The 7270-nt window shown below is 39.2% G+C and overlaps 1 pseudogene; it reads left to right on the top strand.

The window, feature by feature from the left end:
- Positions 1-5754: 5754 nt before the first annotated feature.
- On the top strand, positions 5755-7041 carry LOC135364161 (hsc70-interacting protein-like; annotated as a pseudogene).
- The last annotated feature ends 229 nt before the right edge of the window (positions 7042-7270 follow it).

Here is a 7270-nt window from a genome sequence, read left to right as displayed (position 1 = left end):
CTTGTAAAATTCTAATCTCTTACCAGAGTAAAAGCCAAAGTCCTCACAATGACCTACCATGGCCTATCAACCAAATACTTGTACTAAGTAATTATTTGTTGCAGGGATGAATAAATGAATATTTATGAATAAAAAACTATTCTAAAAATGTCTCCATAGTATCCAAAGATGCCTTCTCTATGCTCTCTTCTCTACAAAGTTAAGAGCTTCGGGCTCTAAGTGGAATGTATCTGACATTCTCTGCAGACCATTGGTGGGAATTTTTTTCTTAATTTGACTTGAACTCTGTGAGGTCAAGGACAAAGTGTTGGTTATTTTTATAACCTTATCACTTAATATGATGCCTGGCACAGAGTACACATTCATATTTGTTGTGTATACCACAAAATACCATATGTGAGGAAAGTATCCATGTACAATTAGTGAACTTGTCCAGGGTGGCTTGAGAAATGTATTAACTGACAATATGCTCAAATAAAAAATAAAATAAAATAAAATAAAATAAAATAAAATAAAATAAAATAAAATAAAATAAAATAAAATAAAATAAAATAAAATAAATCCCTACTGCTACTTATCCTAAAGGATACTGCAAAAACAAAACAAACAAAAAAACTATCACATGATAAAGCGCTTTCTCAGAAATCAACACCTGCAATTTGGAGTGCCTACTTCTGTGAATTTCCATTTAGGATCCATATCTGAAACCCCAGTTTGGTTTTTCTGTCCTTGAACTTTTAATCTATATGGCACTTCTTTCCCAGTTGGCAGCACACAAGCTTCATGTACTTCAGTACCAGTTGCTTTAGAGGATACTGCCTGGCTTCTTGGAATGACCCAAAGACTCTCCAAAGTGACTTTCATCCCTGTCATGAAGTCTGTATTTTAAGTCAAGCCATCCTGAATGAATTCCTTTCAAACATATTGGAATCCCATCCAGATGTTATTGCACACTACGGTAACAAAGAGACAGACAGAAACTTCATTTTATTTACATCAAATAAAAATACGTATGCTTTGAAATTTACAGATACTTTCTGGAAGGAAAAATAAGACACTGTTAATAGTAGTAATCCTTGGGGCGCCTGGGTGGCTCAGTTGTTAAGCATCTGCTTTCGGCTCAGGTCATGATCCCAGGGTCCTGGGATCGAGCCCCACATTGGGCTCCCTGCTGGGTGGGAAGCCTGCTTCTCCCTCTGCCTGCCCTCCCCCTGCTGTGTTCCCTCTCTCGCTGTGTGTTTCTCACTGTCAAATAAATAAAATCTTAAAAAAAAAAAAATAGTAGTAGTCCTTGGCAATGGCATCACATGTGGGCATAGAGGTCAAAAAAGCAGAATTTTGCTTTTCATTTTTACACCTTTTGAAGTTTTAAATCTTTGGCTCTATGAATTTACGAGCTCAACATCATCCCTCCTACCCAGGCTTAGTGGTCACTTCTGCTTCCCAGCCTATGTCCTTGTGATCTGAGCTCCTCTCCTCCTCCTTCCAGAATCCTTGCCTGAAGGGCTCTTCAATTTGGGAAGAAGGGTCTATTATTTTATATACTTTGAAAATAGCTTAATTAAGGGCAAAACAGTATAAACCTTTGTAGAAGTTCTACAAGTGTACTTTGTTACTGTGTTGGCATATCTAATAGTCTCGTTCAAGCCGTTTCCTAATAATAATGACACCTGGCATTTACTGAGCCTGATCCAAGTGCTTTGCATGTATTAACTCATCGAATACTCACAAAAACTCATTAAGGTAGTACTAATTCTATCCCCATTGTTTATACTGGGAAATTAAGACACTGAGAACCTGAGTAACTGGCCAAAGAATTCAAGTAATTTGCTGGAAAAAGCAGAATCAGAATGCAAACCCTGGCATTCAGACTCCAGAACCACACTCTTAACCAGTAAGCTAGGCTCCCTCTTTTCATGCAAAAATTTAACATGTGTTTCTGTGAATTAAAAATAAAGAAATGAATAAATGGCTTTTACCTGGTTCATTATAAGTTTTTCAAAGTAAAATTTTGGCTAGCTAGTTTCTATTCCACATGTTAGTTTCTTATGAATTGCTTTTTTTTTTTTTTTTTTTTTTCCTTCATATTATACTTAGGGAGTTATTTTTAGTTTGGGGAAGTGTGTATACAAATTATAGTCTGATAGGATTGGGGACTGCTGGCTAGGACAATAGCACCCAGTTTTTTGGATTTTAAAAACTACCTATAATACTCTGAAGGTGTTATAGCAGTCCCACCCCCCCCCAGGTGGATATTCTCACTGATCTTTTGAGATTACAATAAGATTGTTGTAACCCCATATCATTCGAGGCTTTCTCTTTCCCTTGGGGATTTATGGAAACTTGGCCTGATGTCCTAATTTCAAGGCTTATGTGAGTACAGGCCCTCTCTGTATCCTTCCTGTGTCTCCACTCAGATTCCTGCACTGGGGCACAAAGTTCTAGCTTACCAATACTTTCCACAAAAACAAAATAAAGCAACACAAACAAGCAGTAATTTTTCTAAAGATTTGGTGTTGAGCAAGTAGCATCTGTTGCCTATCACCAGGAGTAGAAGTCCAAACACTTCTGCCCAATGCATCTTACTACCAGAGTCACCTGGGAAACGCAAAATAGTCAGGCACTGGGTGGAACAATGCTTTAACCACACAGGGAAGAGACAGGCAAGATCAGCTCCAGTAGTGTGTGGTGGTCCCCGATGGCCATGGAGTCCCTCTCAGCAGCCAACACAGGGCAACTGGCCTGCATGTACCCCTCTTGTGCTACAACAGAAGGACCTCGACTCTTTCCCACAGGGGACAGATACAGTAGTGGGGCTGGCCAGGTGCCATAGGACACACGTGCTTAAGCAGAACAAAGGAGTATGCGTTGAGTCTGAAACTGGGAAAGAGATTCCTACACAAGCTGATAAATCCAGCATGAGTGGTGAGTGCTCTTTATTACTTGATAGGGAAGTGTGATAAGGGCCATTCTTATGCAGCTGAGAGGGAACTGAAAGCCTGTGACTGCCTTTCCAAACATTTATAAACATCATGGGGAGGGGCACCTGGGTGGCTCAGTCGGTTAACCACTCTTGATTTTGGCTTAGGTCATGATCTCAGGGTTGTGAGATGGAGCCCCACTCTGGGCTCAGGTGCAGGGTGGGGAGCCTGTTTAAGATTCTCTCTCTCCCGGGCGCCTGGGTGGCTCAGATGGTTAAGCGTCTGCCTTCGGCTCAGATCATGATCCCAGAGTCCTGGGATCGAGTCCCGCATCGGGCTCCCTGCTAGGCGGGGAGCCTGCTTCTCCCTCTGCCTCTGCGTCTCTCTCTCTGACTCTCATGAATAAATAAATAAAACATTAAAAAAAAAAAAGATTCTCTCTCTCCCTCTCCCCCTGCCCCTCCCCCCCTTAAAAAGAAATATCATCGGGAAGTGATCCTTAAGATCCAGTGCTAGGAGGCTGAGTATGGGGTTGAGGGTGGGGGTTAAAGCAGAAAGGCAAGGGTAGGAAGAAAGGGCAAAAGAATTCAGTGATAAAATGGGATGTCAAGGTTAGAAATATTTGCACTTTTTCCTACCATGACTTAAAATATCTTAAGTTAAGGATAAATATAACATACACAATTGATCATTTAAATGGCTCAAATGCTTCTTTTTTAATGCTGGAAATGCTAAAAAAACACATTACCTAAATGAAAGAAAATATGTCATCATTCGCTACATCTGAAAACATTGAGTTAATAGCAAAATGTAGAGAAAAACATCTATTCTAAGGAAATTTCTAAATCAAAGTGCAAAGATATTAACAGATAACATTATTACTTTAAAAATAATTATTAAGTTTACTATATTAAGAAAAAAATTCAACCAGATTTTATAATTAAATAACTTGCCAGTTTTAGTTGAGGCTTTAACTTCTTTTTCATTCAGCTTTATTGAGATGTAATTGTATAATTGACATACAATGTGTAAGGTAGGATGTGATGATTTGATACATGTATGTATTTGAAAGTGATTACCACAATAAGGCTAGGCATCCATCCTCTCACATTATTACTTTTTATGTGTGTGGTAAGAGCATTTAAGATCTACTCTCTTAGCAACTTTCAAGTACACAATACCGTATTATTAACTTTAGTCACTGCACTGTAAATTAGATCCCAGAACTTATTCATCTTATAACTGTAAATTTGTACCCTTTGACCACTTTTACCCATTTCTCCTGTCTTCCAGCCCCTGGAAACCATCAATCTACTCTTCCATAAGTTTGGCTTTTTCAGATTCCATGTGCAAGTGAGATCATATGGTACTTGTTTCTGTCTGTCTGATTTATGTCACTTGGCATAATGCCCTTAAGCTTCATCCATGTTGTCACACATGGCAGGATTTCCTTCTTTGTTTTATGGCTGAATAATATTCACCACATTTGCTTTATTCATTCATCTGTTGATGGACACTTAGGTTGTTCCCATGTATTGAATACTGTAAGTAATCCACAATGAACATGCAGGTATTTCTGCAAGATCCTGATTTCATTTCCTTTGGAAATATACTCAGAAGGGGGCTTGCTGAATCATCTAGTAGCTCTATTTTTAATATTTTGGGGAACCTCCATACTGTTTTCCATAGTGGCTGTACCAATTTACCTTCCTGCCAACAGTACACTAGCATTCTCCACATCCTTGCCAACACTTGTTACCTCTTATCTTTCTGATAACAACTATTCTGACAGGTGTGACGTGATATCTTACTGTGCTTTTGATTTGGGTTTCCTTGATGATGAGTGATGTTGAGCATCTTTTTATGTACCTGTTGCCCACTTTTATGTCTTCTTTACAAAAATGTCTATTCAGGTTCTCTGCCCATTTTTTAATCAGATTATTTATTGTTTTTGCTATTATGTTGAAGGAGTTTAACCCCTTATTACATTTGTGATTTCCAAATATTTTCTCCCATTCTGTAGGTTTCTTTTCAGATTTTGTTGATTGTTTCTTCTGCTGTGCAGAAACCTTTTAGTTTGATGTTATCTCACTTGTTGATTTTTGCTTTTGTTGCCTATTCTTTTTGGTCTCATATCCAAAAAAATCATTGCTAAGTCCAATGTCAAGGAGCTTTTTCTTAAAGTATTTTTCTAGGAATTTTATGGTTTCAGGTCTTACATTTAAATTTTTAATGTATTTCAAGTTAATTTTTGTGTATGGTGTAAGATACAGGTCCAGTTTCATTCTTCTGCATGTGAATATTGTTTTACTAACACTATTTATTGAAGAGACTATCTTTTCCCCATTAAGTATTCTTGGCTCTCTTGTCAAGTATTAGGTGACCTTATATGTATGGGTTTATTTCTGGGCTCCTAATTCTTTTCCATTAATCTACAGAGTATCTATTTTATCCCAGTACCATACTATTTCGATTATTATAGCTTTGTAATATAGTTTTAAATCAGGAAGTGTGATGCCTCCAGCTTCGTTCTTCTTTCTCAAGATTGCTTTGGCTATTCAGGGTCTTTTGTGGCTCCATACAAATTTTGGAATTCTTTTTTTCCATTTCTGTGAAAAAATACCAGTGGGATTTTGATAAAGATTACACTGAAACTCTAGACGGCTTTGGGTAGTATGGACTTTCTAACAATATTAGTTATCCCAATCCATGAAAATAGAATATTTTTTCATTTATTTGTGTCTTCCTCAATTTCTTTTATCAATGTCTTAGAGTCTTCAGTGTATAGATCTTTTACCTCCTTGGTTAAATTTATTATTAAGTATTGCCCTTCCACACGATCACGCTGAGCTAGTACCCGGGCTTGGAATCGGGCCGCAACCTCAGCCGCGCCTGCCGCCGTTCACCGCCTCTGGACCATGGACCCCCGCAAAGTGAGCGAGCTTCGGGCCTTCGTGAAAATGTATAAGCAGGATCCGAGCGTTCTGCACACCGAGGAAATGCGCTTCCTGCGGGAGTGGGTGGAGAGCATGGGGGGTAAAATACCACCTGCCACTCATAAAACTAAATCAGAAGACAATATCAAGGAAGAAAAAACAGATAGTAAGAAGGCGGAGGAAAACATAAAGACAGATGAACCATCAAGTGAGGAAAGTGATCTAGAAATTGACAATGAAGGTGTGATTGAACCAGATACTGATGCCCCTCAAGAAATGGGAGATGAAAATGTAGAGATAACCGAGGAAATGATGGATCAGGCAAATGATAAAAAAGTGGCTGCCATTGATGCCCTAAATGATGGTGAACTACAGAAAGCCATTGACTTGTTCACAGATGCCATCAAACTGAATCCTCGCTTGGCCATTCTGTATGCCAAGAGAGCCAGTGTCTTCATCAAATTACAGAAGCCAAATGCTGCCATTCGAGACTGTGACAGAGCTATTGAAATAAATCCTGATTCAGCTCAGCCTTATAAGTGGCGAGGGAAAGCACACAGACTTCTGGGCCATTGGGAAGAAGCAGCACATGATCTTGCCCTTGCTTGTAAACTGGATTACAATGAAGATGCTAGCGCAATGCTGAAAGAAGTTCAACCGAGGGCCCAGAAAATTGCTGAACATCAGAGAAAGTATGAGCGAAAATGTGAAGAGCGAGAGATCAAAGAAAGAATAGAAAGGGTTAAGAAGGCTCGGGAAGAACATGAGAGAGCCCAGAGGGAGGAAGAAGCCAGACGACAACCAGGAAGCTCAGTAGGGCTCTTTCCCAAGTGGCTTTCCTGGGGGAATGCCTGGTAATTTTCCTGGAGGAATGACTGGAATGGCAGGGGGGATGCCTGGAATGGCAGGAATGCCTGGGCTCAATGAAATTCTTAGTGATCCAGAGGTTCTCGCAGCCATGCAGGATCCAGAAGTTATGGTGGCCTTCCAGGATGTGGCCCAGAACCCAGCGAATATGTCAAAATATCAGAGCAATCCAAAGGTTATGAATCTCATCAGTAAATTGTCATCCAAATTTGGAGGTCAAGCATAATAATGCCCTTCTGACAAATAAAGCCCTTGCTGAAGGAAAAGCAACGATCACCTAATGGATGTCGCAATAATACAAACCAGTGTACCTCTGACCTTCTCATGAAGAAAGCTGGGGTGCTGTGAAGAGAATCCCTACCCCTCTGCCCCACATGCAACTGAAACATTCTATAGTGGTTTGCCATTAGGGTAGTCATTCAGATAATGTTTTCCTTCTAGGAATTACAAACTTTAAACACTTTTAAACCTTAAAAACATTTAAAAACATATTAAAAGGGTGTGTTAGTCCCTACATTTTTCTTTACTAAAAAAAAAAATTTATTA

This window comes from Mirounga angustirostris, unplaced genomic scaffold, assembly GCF_029215605.1.
Source record: "Mirounga angustirostris isolate CCGP_5_RB_7025 unplaced genomic scaffold, mMirAng1.0.hap1 SCAF_4, whole genome shotgun sequence".
NCBI lineage: Eukaryota > Metazoa > Chordata > Mammalia > Carnivora > Phocidae > Mirounga > Mirounga angustirostris.
Note: the sequence above shows the minus strand (reverse complement) of the source record. Positions and strands in the feature narration are given on the sequence as shown.